Raw genomic sequence first — 22,953 nt, forward strand, 5'->3', positions numbered from 1 at the left:
TTTTTCTTCTTAAATCAACTTGATGGTTTAAATTCCCGGTAGATGGCGCAACAATGCACTATTTCTTTTTAAGTAACTGACCATATTTACGATGTTGTATAAATGCAATATGTCGAGATATTGGGAGGAATATGTTTATATATATTTAAATGATCATCTTATTATAAAGAGGTGTGTTTGCTAATATGTGTTCATTTATATAAATAATCATACGGTTTCCATTTTTAAATCTCCCACCTAACTGTGTAAATCCCATCCTCACTTCTGAAGCCACAAACCAGCCTCCGCAAGGTGGGAAAGCCCACCTGCTATCATTCTTCTTCTGTACTTCCCACTTTACTGTTAGGTTCTATTACTACTTGTAAATTTTGTTTTTAAATATTAAGAGTTGTTAACAATCAGTTTTAACAGTTTTAACCCAAAGCTGAAATTGATTTTATTTGTCACACACCATTAATATTATTGATACTTTCTGTATTTTATTTCCAGTGTTTTTGGTGAGGTGATGGCAAGAGACATTACTACCCCCCTCCCCCCCCGGAAAGCAAGTGGCCAGCCTGATGGACATAAGAGTATTAAAAAGCCGCACAGAGACACAGCCCCCTGATGACCCTTATATAACCGACTGATCCTTGTTCTGAGTTCATTGATGATCATAGTTTGTTTTACATTTGCCTGTGGGTTTCTTCCTGTACTAACACTGCATAACAAAGAACAGACCAACCTCTTGCTACCGCCCTAATGGCTAGTAATCTAACTGCTGAAATGGCAGAAACAGACAGATAGATAAGTGAGTGCACCAGACAGTGAGAGGAGGAAGTTAAGACAGTATCCCCTGGCGAGACTCCGTTCTCTGAGAGAGGCTGAGCGGCAAGACAAAGGCGGCCTCCCTCCCACTTATAACACTCACTTGTCATTCACAAATACAAGTACATGTATATATTTACCTTTTCAGCGCAGGTACAGCATTTACCAAATGGTGGTAACATTCTATTGCTGATACCTTAGTATAGACACGAATGGAAATGTATCTGTGATAAGTAAAAGAAATTAAATAGATTACTCGTCCTCAACACGAGATTCATATTTCCCGGTTTCTCTGTCTGTATTTCTTAAAATAACTTAGAATTTTCTCAGCGTTAATAATACATGAGAAGCTTGATAATTACCCCAAATTAACGCTGGTAATACAAGCTACTAGCAAATATTAAAAAAATCAAACACCCATTAAAGGGAAAATAATTTTTAAAATGAAGTCAGTGTCCATTTGGAAGTAAGTAAACAAATTTGTTTGTTTCAAAAGTGATCATGGAAAATAGTGCAGAACCTTGTAATAATAACTCCAAGACTCGCGAGGACACCGGGGAGAGCACAGCCAGCACCTGCGGCACCAAACCTAAGGTGAAATTTGAAGGTAAGATAAAGGAAGAGGTAATGTGAGGGTCGGTCTGCCTCATGACACCTGTTAACCTGCTCCTCCACACATGTTCTCCTCTCACTCCTGACCTGTATATACCCGTCCTGGAGGAGAGGAGAAGACAGTGGTGTGTTGAAACCTGGCAGGATGCTCGGCCTGGGGAGGAATATAGAGTAGGAGGGAAGGTTGTGTAGTGTTAAGAGCCTGTGGTATTGACTCTATGACAAGTCAATCTTATCAAGGAGGTCCATATCACTTATAATAATGATAATTTTTCTTTTAAATTTTCTGGGTGTGGTATTGACCCAGTTGACCCAATACCAGTTCTCAATTAAAAGTTTTTGAGGAAATAAGTTTTTATTGTTTTTCTTGAGCCGGTCTTGGTTAAATTGTTTTATTGTTTATTATTGTTTTTGTGTTGTTGATGTGCATGGAGAGCCAGTGTGAATTTGTATAGTGATTTTAATAAATAAATTGGTAATATTGTACAGTACTCTCAAACAACGATTCTTGTTAACCAGGAACTTTAGGATTTTTTTTTTATAGAAGAAAACATCTTTTTTAATTACAGAATATACTGTATCCTGTAAAATGTGGAGGAATTGCAACTTTTATAATTTTGTTTTCCCAAGTTTTTGTTGAGTAAATACCCTGTACCTTTTGTTATCCAGCGACTGACTGAGACGCTGAGCAATCGAACGCTTCCCAGTGACCTTACCTCATCAAACCTACCTAACTTAATGTAAATTAACCTAGCAGACTTAACCTAAAATAATATAATTCCACCGTAGGTTAGATAGGTTTGGATCATTTATCTTATCTACGACAAATAACAATGTAAACAGTCAATATGACATTGCCGGGAGTCATTGCGTTCACGTAGATTTGTATTGAGGGTGAAAAAAAATGCCAGAACAAAATGATAAAAGTCTCTGTTACGCCAATATTGGGGGATATCTTCTATAGAAATTATCCATAAAGTTGATGGCTAACGCAGGTCAATATTCCAGAGTACCGCTACAACATTACCATAAAATTTATATTAATTTCTGTGTAAACAAAATAAAAGGTTAGGTATGTTGCTTATGGGATGACCGGCAACATAAAATACAAACCAGTCCTAACCTTGGATTGTTAACTTAAGGTAGGTTAGGTTACTTTAAGTTAGGACTGGATGGTTCTTGCTTACTGACATAGAATTATATACTGTTGTCACTTTTTTCACTGCTGTTAGTTACTGTACCTAACTCTCAAGGCTGATAGACAGATACAAGTATTTATTCACTAGATAAATGGATATATATTCACTATAATTATCATAGAAGTTCGCATTAGTTCTTTAGGTATATAGACAACGCAGATACATGGAGTATGATAAACTTAAAGTCGATTTACCCAAGGATAGTCCAAGGAAGCCATTAATTGTTTACTTCCACTGGGGTTGTAGTCATGCTTAGGTAGCCATTTAGGTTTAATAGTCATTGTTTTATTACTATATACCTGTATGCATTGACTTTACTGTATCCTTTAAGTGTGTTTTATATAGCAATACTGTACAGGTAAGTTTTGGAGAAGGTTCGTAGTAAACAGTGTTGTATTGTGTTCTCAGCCTCTAATGATTTTTTTTTAAATTTTGAGTGTTTACAGTGAAACCTTTATTTAACCGACTATATCGAGAGGAAAGTCCGTTATATCGAGGATCCGTTAGATATGAAACCCCCATCTAGCGAACTATAGTGAGGCGAAAAGTCCATTAGATGTGAAACCCCCATTTAACGGATTATATGGAGAAAGACGACTGTTATGTGGATGATTCGCTTTTACTTACCGTTTGTGAATAAATAGGAGATTGGGTAAAGCAAGCTGAGAGAATTATTATACCTGGATTGCGCTCAAATTAATCACTGTTCAATATTTGTAGTTATCTTTTGAATTTTTGTGAACTGTGAATTCTGATCACTGCTGGATATGAACAGTTCTCTTACTGTGACAGAGTATCATGACACATATCTTAGGGAGAATAATTCCAGAATTTTTGGTCCTTGAGATATAATGGATTAAGTGAAGATTAAGTAACCCAGTTCATTTCATTTAAAACTAACCATATTATTGCTAACCTAACCTAAGCTAACCTTACCCACTCCTTTTGCTAACCTAATCTAATCCCTCCAGGTAGCTTGAGGGTATTTAATTATCAGGTGAAATAAATTGGTGTGCCTTATCTTCACTTGATTTTCTATAAATTATTAAAAAAAAAAAATTCTGTTTTGTAGTGCAGGACTTTTAATGAATGCTTGTTGTCATTACCGGTGCAGTATTTACCCGAGGAATTTTCTTTTGTTGCTTATCAGTTTTATTTGTGTTGAAAATTTGATGAATTTTTTTAGTGTATGATTGTTTTCAGTGATGATTTAGTGTATGATAGACTCAACAAGGAATCTTATGAATGATGTATCCCCTAATATGATGGTGAATAAGTCTCCAGTTATCAGACTTTAACTTTTTATAATTACTATAACATAAGATTTGTGGGACACTGTTCACCAGATTAGTACGACATGTGTCAGGTTAGAGACATCGAGGTTTTGACTTTAAATAATTAAAAGTTGTTACAGGCCAGGGTTTGGTTTTCACTATAAGTTTGCTTAAGAGCTTTGTGTGCTTTAACTTGTGTACACATATAATATATTTTACATGCATAATTTGGTCCTCTTGTGTGTACAGTCACTCAAAAATTTATCTAAACAAAATTGTTTAAAAATAGAACACAACGGTCGAAGGATTTTGACAACCCTACTGAGACAACAGGAGTCGCAATATTCATTCTGAAATTCATCGAACACCCCAAGTAAAGATAGTTTTTTGAGCATGTGACAAGTTAAATACAGTAATTACATTAGTTGATAAAGATTATGGGAGACAGAACTCACTGTTGTATGTATGTACTGTACTGGTATATTGAGACGGAGAAACATCAAATGTGAATCCACAAAACTCATGTGTTTAATCTGTACTTGAAAGAAAGGTGACAGTCGTATTGGTAACATTAGGTTAGAAGGCTACAGTGTTATGCCCTTTATAATAGCGGACATGAATTAAACAATTTAAACTTAAACCAACCTAGACGTAGCTTAAGGGCATGTGTGTGAAGGATGTTTATTTAGTACTGCATGCAGGTTATGTATGTCTCACTAGTGGAAATAATAAGAGAGGCAGACCTGGATCATTACCTACAGCCTACGTGAGATTTCGTGGTTCAACCAATTTAATGTCTAGATAAAATTTAATAAAATAGGGAAATTATTGTGTTCTTTAGATTAAACAGCTTATGAATCTTAATTGAAAATGAAAATTACTGTACCAGTATCACATTCACAGGTTAGTGAGGGTGGGGTTATACAGGTTACTACTGTAGTGTAGTGTTGGTCCTTCACTAGTGTCGAAGTTAATGTTTCTCATCTTAACAGTTTTCTGGGAGTGTTACCTGGGGGAATAATAAATGCGGATTTATTTCTTTAATTATTAATTAACCTGTCTGGCATTAGACAAATAAAATACTGTATTAAAAGTGGCATCCCATAGTGAAGGGAGAGATGCTTAAACATTTTATATAGAAATACTTTAAGGAAGAATGCACTGAAGGAATACATTTATTCAAAATTCTAGGACTTATGAGAGAAGTGTAGCTTTGGTAATAAAACAATGACTTATAGTAGAGTAGTTAACCCCTTGGTTATAAGGGGACTTTGCTGAATAAAGTGTCTGGCATTAAACAAACGAAGTAGTAAAGGTGATGTCCAGTAGTCAAGGGGTTAATAGTCTGTGTGCAGTACAGTACCAGAATAAAGAATAAACATTTACTGTACTTATAACTTCCTTAAAACTTTGGATGAATTACAGTACAGATAAATATATTTCAGTAAAGGGTGACCAAGTGATGATATACAGTACAGGGTACTATTATGTGAAGGTCATCAGTACTGTATAGTATAGTATATCTGTAATGATGCAGTAGTGCTGTATACTAGAGGTCTGAGAAGTACAGTTCAGAAACACACACACCTAAATGCATCAACTTCTTACAAACTAGGTGTACAGAAATTTAGATCATGGAAAAGGTCTCTGTTGTCTCTAAATAATACCGGCACAGTGTATGTGCATTATACAAAATGATTGTGTCACAATTAATTAATCTTAATTTGACATACATTGCAGTAAACCCTTGTTAATCTGGACTAATTGAAGGGAAGGTGGGTCAGGATTTTGTGGATTTTTGAACTTCCAATGAGTATTTGTTTGATCACAAAATATACACAGTAACTATCATGTTGTATGGTAACTCCAGTGTAACTTTACGTATACATCAGAATGTTCACAATATAATGTTTATTTAGAGACTGATAGTGTTTTTAACATTTTAATCACTTGTTAAAACTGATGGGTAGCAGTTACAGATTATAGTTCCCGCAGTTCTTAAGGAAAAATGGGTAAGTTATTGATAAAATGTGAGATCAGTTATAGTTCCCAGTGTCAATAATATATAGAAACGATGAGTGAGTTTGCCCAGTGAGCTGCCAAAATCACTCTTGAGAAACATACCCCAGAGTGTGGAGAATAGTGTGACGACAAACACACTCTTATGAACAATAGGCCACGAGGTACCAACCAACATACACATCCTGGTACTGTATATTGATTATGGGTTGGGTTAGGTTAGGTTATATTTTGGGTTAGGTTATATATTGGGTTAAGTTGGAAGACAGTTTAAGTTTGTGATAAAAGTGCCCTATAGTGTTTTTAATATATTGAGAGAACTTTGTAAAATATCTCTTATGGATAACGAACACAAGAGTGAAAATTGGATGTAAAATGATGATGTTGATGATATAAAGAGCCTTACGGACTACTACTGTTGATAAAGGATATTGTGTAGAAGAAGCCCCATATATTTCCGTACTTTTTGTGCTGGTAACGTCACAGTTTTAGTACAATGTTCTAATTCTCCGTCCACGTTATTACCTGATGAATAATATCTTGAAGGATATTACAGCTGTGTTTGGAGGTAATAGTGGGGGAATATTTTACAGTACGGTATTAATAAATGTTTATATCTGAACATCGGGAACATACCATTTACCATTGATCTCAAACTACTGTGTATGGACAGTACCTGTACATGGTATGTCAGATTACAATTTACCGAACAGTAAACAATTATTATCACACAATTTGATGTGACAATTCATAGTCTTGTGATGAATGAGTGCAATACTTTTTGTTTTAATGGTTCTCGCAGCATCATTGTGGTTTTATTACCTGTGAAAAAAAAATAATATCCTGATCTGAGTTCACACTACAGCTCTTACTTGCATTACTCTACACTGACTCCTCACTAGTGTGATATTTATTATTCAATATTTCGTGCTGGTTTGATTGACCCAGACACACTCACTCTGCCACTCACTGGGTGTGGTCCTGCTGGTAGCGTGTGGTGCGGGGCGGCCAGCAGTACCTCACTTGGTCATGAGGAAGGTGTTTAAGGACAAAGCCAAGGAGACATTTGCTATGTGCTGGCATAAACCTGACCCGGTGTTCCGGAACGTAACGGTAGATCCCACGTTCAGGAAGGTGCCGTCTCGTGGTCAGGGGATGGCAGGGCAGCTCCAGATTTTGTGTCACCTACACTGCAGGATTCACATTGTGGGCATCCAGTTTTACTTCACTTGGGGGTTGATACTGCATCATTTTGGGAGGACTAAACATGGAGTGAAATTTTGTTTGTGACTGTACATTCTTACATACTGCATTTGCTTACAAGGGTTATTTATCTTCTGGACCTTTGTGAGTCTGGCTTGTGTGGTGCAGATTTGAGTGTGATATTTTGTGTGCATTGTTTGAGGTTCCTCCAATGCCTCCCTCTCATCTTCCTCCCTCAAGTACCTCTATCTCTCCCTCTCTTCCTCCCTCCCTTAAGTACCTACCTTTATCTCTCCCTCTCTTCCTCCCTCTCTTAAGTACCTCTATCTCTCCCTCTCTTCCTCCCTCCCTCAAGTACCTCTATCTCTCCCTCTCTTCCTCCCCTCTTAAGTCCCTCCTCTCTCTCTCTTCCTCCCCTCCTTCAAGTACCTCTATCTCTCCCTCTCTTCCTCCCTCCCTTAAGTACCTCCATCTCTCCTCTCTTCCTCCCTCCCTCAAGTACCTCTCTCTCCCTCTCTTCCTCCCTCCCTTAAAGTACCTCCATCTCTCCCTCTCTTTCTTCCTCCCTCCCTCCATCTTCCTCCCTCCCCTCTCAAGTATCTCTTCCTCCCTCCCTCAAGTACCTCTATCTCTCCCTCTCTTCCTCCCCTCCTCCCTCTATCTTCCTCCCTCCCTCAAGTACCTCCATCTCTCCCTCTTCCTCCTCCTCTATCAAAGTCCCTCCCTATCCTCTCCCTCTCTTCCTCCCTCCCTCCAAGTACCTCCATCTCTCCCTCTCTTCCTCCCTCCTTAAGTCCTCCATCTCTCCCTCTCTTCCTCCTACACCTACCTCTACCCCTCCTTCCATCTCACTATCCTACACCACCTTCCTTCCTCTCTCCCTCCTATACCTCCATCCTCCCTCCATCCAACACCACCCACCCTCCACCACTCCCTCCTTCCCACTCTCCTCCATCTCTCTGTATGTATAACAAGGGGGGGTGGGAAGGGGGTAGAGGAAGCACGGTGCTGTCTGTATGGTTATAGTGAGAGTCATTATGTGTTGGCACAATAGCGAAATTAGTGCCACTAGTGTAACCTGAACCAAGGCCCTGTACTGGTGCCACCCTTTCCTCTTCCCCGTCACTGTTAGGTTAGGTTCGGTTAGGTTAAGTTAGGTTAGATTGGGTTGGGTTAAGTTAAGCTACACGAGGGATTAATAAAATGATATACAGTATTGTACAGTAAACACACACACGCACACAATTGTACTTACTGGTGCGGCAGGATGTGGGATTTCCTCTGTACTCAAGGGTGAATTTAATTGATAAAAGGTCTTTAAATATGTTTACACACACACACGCACACACACGTGCACCCACACACACAAACGTCCTTCAGCTGTTTTATTTACGTGTGTGTGTGTGTGTGTTTTATTCCGTCACTCCAGACACATTACACACACACACACACACACACTCTCTCTCTCTCTCTCTCTCTCTCATTAATCTTTCTCTCTTAATTATCTCTCTCTAATTAAACTTTCTCTCTCAAAATAAACTCTGGTTATGGGACTTATATTAGTAAGCCTTCATTAGGGATTACGTCACGTCGTTTCCTGCCTCAAGTCTCAAAGATTGTTGTTGTTGTTGTTGTATTATTATTATATTATTACTGTATTTATTATTATTATTATTATTATTATTATTATTATTTATTATTATTATTATTATTGTTATTAATATTATTATTGTATTATTATTATTATTATTGTTATTAATATTATTATTGTATTATTATTATTATTATTATTATTATTATTAGTAGTAGTAGTAGTAGTAGTAGTAGTAGTAGTAGTAGTAGTAGTAGTAGTAGTGGTAGCAGCAGTAGTGGTAATAGTGCCGTTACCTGTAAATTACTAAATGTTGGTAGATAATGAGCAACATGTGGCGCGTTTTGTTGTTGTTGTAATGTGGAGGTAACTGAAGGTTTTGACCCTGGCTGACCCCGGAAGTTGACCCAGGTGCCGGGGTCACACTGCTAGTGGTGGTGATGTGTAGAGGTTGTGGGGGCGAGTTGGGGTGGTGGTAGGGATGCAGGTAGTGGTGTGTGGGGGTGGTAGGGATGCTGGTATGTTGATGTGTAGGGGGGTGGTAATGGTGGTGGGTGGGGGTTGTGGTGTGTGAGGTGGTGTTGTGGTAATGGTGGTAGCGTTAATGATGATGGTGGTGGTGGAGGCAGTGCCGATAGTTGTGGTGGTGATGGTGAACACTGTAATGTGGTGGTGACGAGTAGGATGATGGCACAGTCTTCCCCTTTGATGGAGTAAATGTGGTGATGATGGTGATGGTGATCTCGACGATGGTGATGGTGACGATGATGGTGATGATAAGGGTAGTGGAATGAGACCAATAATGATAGTGAAGATGTGTCGAATAGTGAAAGCAATGTTGATTATGGTGACATTGGAGTGATTGAGAGTATGATGATAAAAGCAGATGCATGATGGTGGACAAGGAAGCCTGTCAACACCATCATCATCATCACCATCACCATCACCATCATCTTGACATGCCCATTAAAGACAGAAGGAGCGGAAGTGTCATGTCATTCGCCCACTTGACTCACTCTCTCACCCACACTTGCCACCCGCTGTCATCCGCACCCTCTACCTCATGCCTTGGCTCACCGTGGGTCAAGAGATGCATCGTTGACTCACCGTGTGTCAAGAGAGGCATTGTTGGCTCACCGTGTGCCAAGAGAGGCATTGTTGACTCACCGTGTGTCAAGAGATGCATCGTTGACTCACCGTGTGTCAAGAGAGGCATTGTTGGCTCACCGTGTGCCAAGAGAGGCATTGTTGACTCCCCGTGTGTCAAGAGAGGCATTGTTGACTCCCCGTGTGTCAAGAGAGGCATTGTTGACTCACCGTGTGTCAATAGAGGCATTATTGACTCCATACCTGACGGGGAGGACCACCTGACGGGAAGGAATTAATCTGACAAGCGGTGGCTATACCTGACGGGGTGTATAACCCGACGGGAAGGACCAATCTGACAAGCGGTGGCCATACCTGACGGGGTGGGGGGAGACCCACCTGACGGGGAAGGACTAACTGACAGGCGGTACATACCTGACGGGGTGGGGAGGACCTACTCTGACGGGGGAAGGACTCAGTCTGGACAGGCGGGGCTATACCTGGCGGGGTGGGGGAGGACCTACTTGACGGGGGAAGGACTCGTCTGACAGAGTGGCTATACCTGACGGGGTGGGGAGGACCTACCTGACGGGGAAGGACCAGTCTGACAGGTGGTGGCCATACCTGACGGGGTGGGGAGGACCCATCGACGGGGAAGGACCAGTCTGACAGGCGGTGGCCATACCTGACGGGGTGGGGGAGGACCTACCTGACGGGGAAGGACCTATCTGCCGGGAGGGGGAGGGGGAATCTACCTGACGGGGCTGACCACACACAGTTACCACAACAGATGGGAATTACCAAACGTCTCAGTATTATTATGTTGGGGGGTGATGATAGCTCGTTCTGGCTGCTGTGTTATTTTTACCTGTGAATGTGAGGCATTTACACCTGACGTACCTTTAGTGGCGGTGCCGATTAAACCCTTTTTATCGGTACTCAAGGGGGGGGGGGTAAACAGGGTCGGTACTGTACTCGATCACCTTCACTTTCCTCATCTGTAAAGTTAGGTACCCATTAACACCTAGGTCAACTGAGGGAGGGATAGTCGTAGGCGCGAACCAGTGATCCTTAGAACAGGGGACGAGTGCTGTATCCACTCCAGCCACCGCAGCACCTCTATTGTACGTCTAATTAGGTGTAATTATCTGTAACGCACTGTAACCCGAAACTGTAAGGAATCCATAACTAGCTCGCTCACTATTTAGCGAAAGCAACTCAAGAATGACGTCCCAAGATGGCATCAGAATTACACAAGAGACTCTACCTCGCCTTTAAACCTACGTAGTGTTTGTGTGTTTGTGTCACTGTAGTTGTCTTGTTTGTGTGTGTTGCATTCCTGGGACAGACACGTATGTTTCAGAGGTTCACAGCCATATGTATGTATGTATTTATGTAATGTATATATGTACTATGTATGAATGTATGTATGTATGCATGTATGTATGAATGTATGTATGATAGATTCAGAGGTTAACAACACATACACGTTAAAAAGCCAACAGCATCAGAGCATCGTGTGCGTGTATGCGTGTGCGTGTATGCGTGTGTGTGTGTGTGTGTGTGTTAGTCTCTCGTGCTCGGGTTGACGAACTGCTGCAAGAAAACAATGGTTATGTGTTGATGTGGAGGAGGCAATAATATTTTTACCTCTTGCGGGAGAGAGTGAGGAAGAGACTAGGTGAGAGAGAGGGAGGCGTGTGATGGGGGAGGGAGGGAAGGAGAGATTGAGGGAGGGAGGGAGGGAAGGAGAGATTGGGGGAGGGAGGGAAGGAAGGAGGGTAGTATATGGGAGTCATGAAAGGAAAGGGAAGAGAAGGAGGGAGGGAGGCGTGTTGTGGGTGGGGAAGTGTGAGGGAGGGAGGGGGTGTGGGTGGAGACGGGGAGGTGCTTCAGTGTGTGGTTGTCGAGGTCTTAGGAGACACCCACCTCCTCCCTCCCTTCTGCCGCTCCTTCCTCACTCAGTATGACTTACCTGGTGTTACTTAGCGTTACCTGGTGTTACTTGGCGTTACCTGGTGTTACTTGGCGTTACCTGGTGTTACTTGGCGTGTATGGAGTGTCTACTTGTTGTTACTTTGTGTTAAATGATGTTACCTAGTGTTACTTTGCGCTACCTTATGTTACCTAGTGTCTGCCTTGTGTTACCTAGTGTCTGCCTTGTGTTACCTAGTGTCTACCTGGTGTTACCTAGTGTCTACCTTGTGTTACCTAGTGTCTGCCTTGTGTTACCTAGTGTCTACCTGGTGTTACCTAGTGTCTACCTTGTGTTACCTAGTGTCTACCTTGTGTTACCTAGTGTCTACCTTGTGTTACCTAGTGTCTACCTAGTGTTACCTAGTGTCCTGTTACCTAGTGTCTACCTGGTGTTACCTAGTGTCTACCTGGTGCTACCTGGTACCTAGTGTTTACCTGGTGTTACCTAGTGTCTACCTGGTGTTACCTAGTGTCTACCTGGTGTTACCTAGTGTCAACCAGGTACCTAGTGTCTACCTAGTGTTACCTAGTGTCTACCTGGTGTTACCTAGTGTCTACCTGGTGTTACCTAGTGTCTACCTGGCGTGATTGGTTTAATAAAGGTGAGGGTTACCTGACGAGGGAGGAACTGCAGCGTCATGATTAGAAGATTGGTGATTGTACTATGTGATTGGTGATTGGTAGTTGTGATTGGTGATTGGTGAGTGGTAGTTTGTTTGGCTGGTGATTGGTAGTTGTGATTGGTGATTGGTAGTTGTGATTGGTGAGTGAGTTGTGGCTGGTGATTGGTAGTTGTGGCTGGTGATTGGTAGTTGTGATTGGTGAGTGGTAGTTGTGGCTGGTGATTGGTAGTTGTGATTGGTGATTGGTAGTTGTGGCTGGTGATTGGTAGTTGTGATTGGTGATTGGTAGTTGTGGCTGGTGATTGGTAGTTGTGATTGGTGATTGGATGAGATGGTGTAGCGAGTTGAAGGTAATTTCGGAACGTGAATTCTGACATAGAGTGTGTGTGTGTGTGTGTGTGTGTGTGTGTGTGTTACTCACGGCAGGTAAATATATATAATGTTTGAGAACTGTTACCTAGCATCTTGTAACTCCCCCTCCCACTGACCCGTCTGTCTTGTCTGTCTGTTATAGCAAGTCTCCTTCTGTCTGTCTGTCTGTGTCGACGGTAGGCCGAACAGCGTGATCCACTTGTAACTCACAGAGAGAGAGAGAGAGAGTTAGTTCTGTACCTGTTGCATTGGGGCTTCGTGCTCTGACCACCTGATCTCGTAAGTACACACACACACACACACACACACACACACCAACCACACCACCTCTGCATTTTAATTATGATAGAATAGCTTCCCTAGACGAGAGAGAGAGAGCTTGATCATAGCTAAGACAGGAAAGCTAAATATGTCTTCGTTTTAGCTTATACACGACTCAGGTAGACAGAAAAGCTAAATGTGGCTTCATTTTAGCTTGGACACCCAACTCGTCGACTCTTGTTCCTGTTGTTCCCCGTTGTTGTTTTGTTCCCTGTTGTTCCCCGCTGTTTCCTGTTGTTCCCCGATGTTCCCCGTTATTCTCTGGTGCTTCCTGTTGTTCCTGGTGTTCCTCGTTATTTTCCGTTGTTCCCCGTTGTTCCCCGTTGTTCCCCGTTGTGACACCCGAACATATAATGACAATACCATAATCCTCTATGATAACACTAGAAAATCACAAGAAAAATCACAAGAAAAATTAAGATGTGTTTGTTTTGGTTTATAATGAAGTATAATGAAATATAATGGGATATATTGCCATGGTATATTGTCTAGTCTCATTCGTATAATGTAGCGAAAGTTGGTGATATAATGAACTGTAGTTTGTTATATGTGTTGACAGTTGAGAGATCAGCTGTGGTATTGGATTCAGTGTGAGGTGAATTGTGTGATAAAGTGTTGAAAGTGGTCAGCTGACTCATGTATACAGCTGACTCGTGTAAACAGCTGACTCAAGTAAATAGCTGACTCATGTAAATAGCTGACTCATGTAAACAGCTGACTCCTGTAAACAGCTGACTCAAGTAAATAGCCGACTCAAGTAAACAGCTGACTCGTGTAAACAGCTGACTCAAGTAAATAGCCGACTCAAGTAAACAGCTGACTCACGTAAACAGCTGACTCACGTAAACAGTGTCACGGTGTCGAGTCTATTAAACGAAGTGTGGAAAATGGGCGTAATGACACAGGCCAATCTGGAGCGTGGGCGGATGTGGGTGGTGGTTCGTACAGGGCATAGCAGCTACGCCCAATCGCGGGTGCTTTATGCCCAGCTGGTGCCTCCACGACACCACCACCACGGCCACCACCACGCCCATCACCGTCACTACCCGCGCTTCATGTCCACCTTCCACCAGTTCTATCCAGGTGAGGTCTTGTTTTATTGTCTGGAGGGCAGAGACATACCCAGGTGGGGGCAGGGCAGAGACATACCCAGGTGGGGGCAGGGCAGAGACATACCCAGGTGGGGGGGCAGCAGGGCAGAGATATACCCAGGTGGGGGCAGGGCAGAGACATACCCAGGTGGGGGCAGGGCAGAGATATACCCAGGTGGGGGGCAGGGGCAGTGAGACATAACCAGGTGGGGGCAGGGCAGAGAGCACCCAGGTGGGGGTGCAGGGCAGAGACACCCAGGTGGGGCAGGGCAGAGATATACCCAGGTGGGGGGGCAGGGCAGAGATATACCCGTGCAGGGCAGAGACATACCCAGGTGAGGGCAGGGCAGAGACATACCCAGGTGAAGGACATGGTGAGGGGCAGGGCAGAGACATACCCAGGTGAAGGGCACAGACGCTAATTACTATTCCATTCTCAATCACCACATTACAATCATCCGTTATCACCCGTTATCAGTGTTATTATCAGGCAGGCGGTGTAATGGGGCCACGTTCTATAAGGCCTCCAATCTTTTCACCCAATCAGACTCAATTATTAGGATTGGGGTCACAATTTTCACGAGTTTCAAACGTGTTGGGCCCCAGTCTTAGTGGTTAGGTTAGGTTGTGTTGCATTTGGGTTAGGTTAGGTTAGATTAGATTAAGTTAAGTTAGATTAGGTTAGAATAAGGATTAAGTTACGTCGTGTTTAAGATTCGATTTAGGGGGACGATGGCCGAATGGATGCAACACTCCACTTCTTAACATGCGGCCGGCCAAATGGGGAGTACGAGGCCCCCGTAGTCGACCCAGTTGCAATGCCGACCACACTGCCCCCCCAAAACGTGTCTTCAGAGTGATATATAGACCTAACACCCACCAAGGTTTAGTTCTGGTACACCTCCTTCACTAGTGCGTCTACAGGTGCTCTTCATATAAACATTCCACAATCATTACATTGAGATATTTGTTTTAATATTGTTTTAATTCTATACCATGTTTACTATCGCGAGTTTCCTTTCGTCGAATGTAAACAAATACAGTCTGCCACACTGCACCAAACCTGACGAGTTCCCTGTAAACGCACAAGTGAAGGGGACTGTACCGTACATTGGTCACCTTTATTTACCCGCGGTGGTGTATCGATGTTATGTCAGGTTAGTCAACACTCTCTTGATTAATGGTGTGTCTGTTGTGGCGTATATGTACACACACACACACACACACACGTTATTATTGTGTCCGTTTTGAAATGTCGGTTATGTATGTTGCATTTGATGTTGTTGTAGGTCCTTCAACTATCTGGCTGTTAGGTGGGTGATGGGTGGGTGTGTGGGCGGTTGTGTGTGATGGGTGGTGATTGGGTGGTGTGTGTGTGTTTGAGGTGGGTGGTGGTAAGGTGGTGTTAGGCGTGTAAGGTGCGTAGCCCACTGTATACCTATGACCCACCATTTTCCTCCATCCAACCCACCCTATAGCCCACCTTTCACCCCCCTCAACCTACCCCGCCCACTCGTCACTTTCTGCAATAGTTCACCGTCGTTATCTTACTGGTCGCCTCTCTCTCTCCAATATGTGCTGTCTGTCAGTCACCAACCTCCTCCCCGTGAATACTTGAGAGAATCGCATACATACATACATACATACATACATACTATAACAGTCCTTCCACCATAATAGCTGAGGTCTTGAACTGTGTGTGTGTGTGACACGAGTACACACTAGAGTACATTGTACCTCACCCCTACAACCACCCGCCTCACCTCTTCTTGTCCCGGGGCTTGACGGGGCAAGAGGCCAGGCCACCTGCTGTCACGGGGTATAAGTAAGGGAAGGTTAATGAACTAGGTGGGGGGTAAGGGTCACCTCTCTCTCTCTCCTTCCTTCCTTCCTTCCTTCCTTCCTTCCTTCCTTCCTTCCTTCCTTCCTTCCTTCCTTCCTCCCTCCCTCTCTTCCTTCCCTTTTCCCATCTCCCTCCCTCTCTTTCTCCTCGTCTCTGTCTCCCTCCTCGTCTCCCCTATTTCTTTCCCCCTCCCTCTCTCTTCGTCTATTTAACACACACACACACACACACACACACACAGGTAACCTCACTGATCTCCCAGGCATGAGAACCCACCGCCACCACTACAAAGGTTCCTCCTGACCTTACCACCATCACAGCGGCACGAGAACAATGAGTCGGGTACCCCGTTAGTCGGTGAAGTCGGGGATATTGTTAGTCGGTGAAGTTTGAAATCTTAGTCGGTGAAGTCGGGAATGTTATTAGTCGGTGAAGTCGGGGAAGTTTTTAGGGTGACTTCACCTCACTCATCTTAACTACCGTGAGGTGTGGGTTGTAGTGTGAGGTGTGGGTTGTACGGTGGGGTGTGGGTTGTAGTGTGAGGTGTGGGTTGTAGCATGAGGTGGGTTGTACGGTGAGGTGTGGGTTGTAGCGGTTATGTGGGTTGTACGGTGAGGTATGGGTTGTAGCGTGAGGTGTGGGTTGTACGGTGAGGTGTGGGTTGTACGGTGAGGTGTGGGTTGTAGCATGAGGTGTGGGTTGTACGGTGAGGTGTGGGTTGTACGGTGAGGTGTGGGTTGTAGCATGAGGTGTGGGTTGTACGGTTAGGTTAATATGGTTGTAATAAGCGGTCTGTGTGTGTGTGTGTGTGTGGACATAATTATTACTCTTGATGTTGTGATGTTATGCTGATGTTGTCATGTAATGTTGATGTTGTAATGATGTTGATGTGTTGATATGATGTTAGTGGTGTTGTGATGTTGGTGCCGATGTGATGTTGTAGTGTATTGATGTGTTGTGATGTTAATGTGATGTTGTCATGTAATGTTGTAATGTGATGAGGTTATGGATGTTGATGTCATGTAATGTTGATGTTGTAATGATCTTGTATTGATGTTGATGTTGTATTACTACACCTCAACCACTAAGCCACTAATGTCTGCCAGCGTGTGCTCAAGGCAAGTGCGTACATTAGTCATCAACGGTTGAAAGTAATGTGAGATTCCGCTTCAAATGATTCAGATGTTTCAAATGATTCAGATGTTTCAAATGATTCAGATGTTTCAAATGATTCAGATGTTTCAAATGATTCAGATGTTTCAAATGATTCAGATGTTTCAAATGATTCAGATGTTTCAAATGATTCAAATGTTTCAAATGATTCAGATGTTTCAAATGATTCAGATGTTTCAAATGATTCAGATGTTTCAAATGATTCAGATGTTTCAAATGATTTAGATATTTCAAATGATTCAGATGTTTCAAATGATTAAATTGCTTCAAATGATTCAGATGTTTCAAATGATTCAGATGTTTCAAATGATTCAAAATAAATACTTCAAATACCATCAAATGATTCAACTATCTTACGATGACTCAAATACAGTACCTTCAAATGTTTCAAATAAATGCTTCAAATATCTCCAAATGCTCCCAATATCTTTAAATAACTTCAAATGCCCCAAATACCTTCAAATCCAGGTGTATCTTCAAATGCTCCAAATAGCTTCACATATCTCCAAATGCTCCAAATATATTCACATAACTCCAAATGCTCCAAATATCTCTAAATATATTCACTTTACGCTTCAAATGCCTCGGTGAATAGACTTTGATAGCAACACCTGACTCTCTCTCTCTTTCTCTCTCTCTCTCTCTCTCTCTCTCTCATCTGTTCATATATACTGTACACTTAAGGTAACCTTGCCATGAATAATCTATCACCTGTGGAGACTCTTCAGGTTAATTACTCTGTTTTAAAGGTGTGTGTGTGTGTGTGTGTGTGTGTGTGTGTGTGTGTGTGTGTGTGTGTGTGTGTGTGTGTGTGTGTGTGTGTGTGTAATAGTGTGGTTAATGGGTAGTTAGATGTTCAATAATTAGTGTTGTTTGTGTTGCAGTTCGTAATTGGTGTTCTTGTACAGTAGTTAGGAAGGAGTTGAATCACCATAACAGTGGATCAGTGTTGTTGTTTGGCGTATGTGTGTTGAGAGACCTCTGTTGTTGACCTAATGATGCACATAGTGACCTCAACAGCAGTAGTTAAGGGAGAGAGAGAGAGAGAGAGAGAGAGAGAGAGAGAGAGAGAGAGAGAGAGAGAGAGAGAGAGAGAGAGAGAGAGAGAGAGAGAGAGAGAGAGAGTATATGTGTGTGTGTGTGCGTGTGTGTGTGTGTGTGTGTGTGTGTGTTTAAAAATCAGTGCCATATCAACTAAGAACTCCTGCATTGAGTGGGGAAGGTGGCGAGTGAGTGGTGTGTCTGGTGATAAAGGAGTGGGATGTGTGGTGGCTGCTAAGTTGGGTGGTGGATGAGTGGTGTAGTGTTGGTGGATGAGTGGGATGTGTAGTGGGGGATGAGTGGGGTAGTGGTGGTGGTGGATGAGTGGGATGTGTAGTGGTGGTGGATGAGTGGGGTAGTGGTGGACAGTAGGGTAGTGGTGGATGAGGGAGGTAGCAGTAGGGATGAGGGGATGATAATGGCACATGAGGTGAGTGAGAGGAGTGAAGGGGAAAGGTGATTATTTCATTACAAGGAAAACATGTGAGATAATATACCCTGCCCCCTCTCTCAGGTAGGGGGGAGGGGGAGGGAGAGAAAGAGAAGGGAAGATTCTAGGTGGAGGTGCTGGGGAGAGGGAAGAGGAGGGAGGTAAGGAGAGGGGGGGTGGGGAATAGAGAGGGGTGGGGAGGGATAGAGAGACGGGGTGGGGGATAGGAGAGGGGGTGGGGGGATAGAGAGAGGGGGGTGGGGGGGATAGAGAGGGGAGAAGAAGAAAAGAAGGAAAATATGAAAGAGAGGAAAGAAATTGAATGGATGATAGTGTGTGTGTGTGTGTGTGTGTGTGTGTGTGTGTGTGTGTGTGTGTGTGTGTGTGTGTGTGTGTGTGGTAGGTGGTAGGTGTGTGTGTGTGTGTGTGTGTGTGTGATAAAACAGTTTTTTAACCCTCAGTACGATGACAAACTCTATGGCTCTAGGGTTAAAACTATTTATTACACACACACATACACACACACACACACACACACACATTAGCAGACACACCCTCTTTCACACTTTGACTCAGTTTTTCCCTTGTCGTTTTCACAATTGTTCTGATAGAAAGTGTTAGTGGCCCAGGTGGTGTGTTGAAACGCTGGATGTGTGGAGATTGGAGGAGCAGGTGTGGTGATTGGAGTGAGCAGGTGTGGTGATTGGAGTGAGCAGGGTGTGGTGGTAATTGAGTGAGGAGTGAATTCACTGCAGGTTTTTGTATGGTTGTGGATGTTGTTGTTGTTGTTGCTGGTATTTTCATCATCATCATCATCATCATCATCATCATCATCATCATCATCATTATCTCCCTGTCTTACCAATTACAAAAATCTGTAGCTGCAAGAAACTGGCTTCAAAATCTGTGTCACATATAAGAAATCCGGCTTGCACCAGAGCTACATATAAGAAACCTGACGTAATCTGTAGCCACATATAAGAAATCCGGCTTCAAAATCTGTAGCCACATATAAGAAAACTGGCTTCTCAAATCTGTAGCCACATATAAGAAACTGGTCACAAAATCTGTAGCCACACATAAGAAATCCGGCTTCAAAAATCTGTAGCCACATATAAGAAATCCAAGCCAAAATCTGTGAGTTATGTAAGAAAACTGGTTTAAAATCTGTAGCCACATATAAGAAATCCGGTTTTCAAAAATCTGTATTGGTTGATATATAAGAAATCTGGCTTCAAAATCTGTAGCCATTATTATAAGAACAAATCCGGCTTGTAAAAATCTGTAGCCACATATAAGAAATCTGGCTCAAAAATCTGTGCTGAAACATATAAGAAAATCCGGCTTCAAAATCTGTGAAGCCACATATAAGAAATCCGGCTTCAAAATCTGTAAAGCTATTATAAGAAAGTTCGGCTTCAAAAATCTGTAAATATTATAAGAAATCCGGCTTCAAAATTCAGAAGCTACATATAAGAAATCCAAGCCAAAAAATCTGTAGCCACATATAAGAAATCCGGCTTCAAAATCTGTAGCCACATATAAGAAATCCGGCTTAAAGGCAATTGTTATATGCTTATGTCAATGTAATACAAGTGACTCTCTTTCTTCCGCGGTGTTATATATATGAAAAATTGATTAATAAATAATTACAATGATTTTATAATCAGGGAGGAGGAGAGGGTGGGGGGGCATGATATGGTGAAACTGTGTAATATTGGGGTGGTGGGAGGTGGGGTTGGATGTTGTGGGGGTGGGGGTTGGATATTGAGGGGGTGGGGAGGTGATTATGAGGTGAGAGAGAGAGAGAGAGAGAGAGAGAGAGAGAGAGAGGGAGAGAATAAATTGCAATAGTTGAGTTTAAATATGGTTAGATTTGGTTAAGTTAAGTTAGTTTTAGTCAAGTTAGGTTAAGTTAAGTAAGCTTAGGTTATATTTGGTTAGATCATGTTAGGTTACATGAATTGAGGTTGGATTAGCTTAAGCTGAGTTTGGTTAGGTTAGGTTAGATTAAGATTAGGGCTAATGTTAAGTTAAGCAAGTGTATGTTAATATTGTTAATTCTCTCTCTGTCTCTCTTTCTGTCTCTCTGTTCAAGTCTCTCTCTCTCTCTCTCTCTCACAGCCTTGGCCAGTGGGAGGTAACAGCCCTGCTCGACCCAATCTCTGATGTGGGATACAAGTTGTCGAAGATTTTTCATTTAAAAGTTGTCAGTGTGAAGGAGTTTTATAAGTTGTGCCAGCCAGCCATCTGTTTGTCTGTCTGTCTGTCTGTCTGTCTGTCTGTATGTCTGTCTTCTCTCTCCCCACAGCAGAAGTTATGCCCCGTAAACACAGTGACTGGGGCAATGATGGTCTGGTCTTCACGGGAATCAATTAAAACTTGTGGTCTAGGATGTTAGGAAAGTAGCCATAACGTGTCACATTGTCTCTCCTGATGGGAAAGATTGAGAAAGATTCTTGAGATTTTTTTTTTTTTAAAGATTGATACTGAGAAATATTGGTGTTTTTTAGATGAGAAATATTTTTTTAGATAATGGGAAATATTGCTGTTTTTTTAGATAATGGGAAATATTGGTGTTTTTTTTAGATAGATAATGAGAAATATTAGTGTGTTTTTTAGATATTGAGAAATATTGTTTTTTCTCTCTTTTTTGATGAGAAATATTGGTGTTTTTTTAGGTATATAATGAGAAATACTGTTATTAGTTTGTTAACGATAAGTAAATGGGAAAGATGGAACAGGTGATATGTACAGGTAGGAGTTTTAAATCCCTTAAGTACGATGATTTAACCCCTTGAGTACGGTAACTTAACCTCTTGAGTACAACGACTTAACCCCTTGAGTACGGTAACTTAACCTCTTGAGTACAATGACTTAACCTTGTACGGTAAACCTCTGAGTGTTAACCTCTTGAGTACAATGACTTAACCCCTTGAATATGATGACAACCCTCGAATATGATGACAACCTTGAGTAAGATAAGTCAACGTACTCACAGGGGTTAAATCATCGTACTCACGGGGTTAAATCATCGTACTCAAAGGATTAAGTCATTGTACTCAAGGTGGTTTAAGTATGACCTCTAGACGTCCCCCTTGAAGCCGACACTACCGATGTACACGCCATCACAATCACACTAGCAGGTATGTCCCTCAATACTGTCAATGCCTATGACTATGGCCTGGCACTTGACATTATTAGGGACCTGCCACACTTTGCCATAAACAGATAAATTTTACCGGGATATTTCACCCCACACACTCATCATTCTGTCACTTTATGTAACTTGCTGACAAAACCCATGACCCTTCAGCTTTACGCCCTTAATGCATGAGTCATAAAGGCATGCATGAACTCCGCATGCTTCCCAGATGGGCGCTGTAAACGCTTCTGTGCTTCACCTTGTACACGATGTAAGAGGGTGCCCAATAAAGGAAGTTGTATCCTTCAGGTAACAGAACGTGAACAAGACATCTTTACCCTAGAGACTTTGGGTACACTCATGGTATGGCTAGGTTAAGTTAGGTTAGGTTGGGTCGGGTTAAGGTGTCAGGTTAGGGTGGGTTAAGTTGGGTTAAAGTTAGGTTAGATTAAGGCAAGTCAAGTCAGAGGTTACGTTAAATTAGGCCAGGTTAGGTTGTAATTAAGTTAGATTAGGTTAGGTTAAGTCAAATAGGGTCAATGGCGTATTAGTCATAAAGAAAAAAAATGGCTCTGGACTGAATAAATAAGTATCGTTTATGTATTCGACGTTAAACATGACACGAGGTCCCTTGGTGCTGTGGAGAGGTCCGAGGTCAGAGGTTAAAGTTTACAGGTCATAGGTCACAGGTTATATGTTACGGGTCGATGTTCAAAGGTCAAAGGTTACAGGTCACATCATAGGTCACAGGTTTTATGTTACGGGTCGATGTTCAAAGGTCAAAGGTTACAGGTCACATCATAGGTCACAGGTTTTATGTTACGGGTCGATGTTCAAAGGTCAAAGGTTACAGGTCACATCATAGGTCACAGGTTTTATGTTACGGGTCGATGTTCAAAGGTCAAAGGTCACAGATCAAAGGTTACAGGTCACAAGTCATCTGTCAAAGGTCACAAGATTCAGGTCATAGGTCACTGGTCATAGGTTAAAGGTCACAGGTTGATATTAGTGCTGTTTAGATGTTTGAGGTAGATGATCCAGTGTGTGTGTGTGTGTGTGTATCGCTGTTTCTCTGTCTGTCTATATATCTGTCTATTTCCATCTCTGTCCCTATGTCTTTTTATCTGTCTTTTTGTCTATCCATAT

This window comes from Homarus americanus, unplaced genomic scaffold (assembly GCF_018991925.1).
Source record: "Homarus americanus isolate GMGI-L3 unplaced genomic scaffold, GMGI_Hamer_2.0 scaffold57511, whole genome shotgun sequence".
NCBI lineage: Eukaryota > Metazoa > Arthropoda > Malacostraca > Decapoda > Nephropidae > Homarus > Homarus americanus.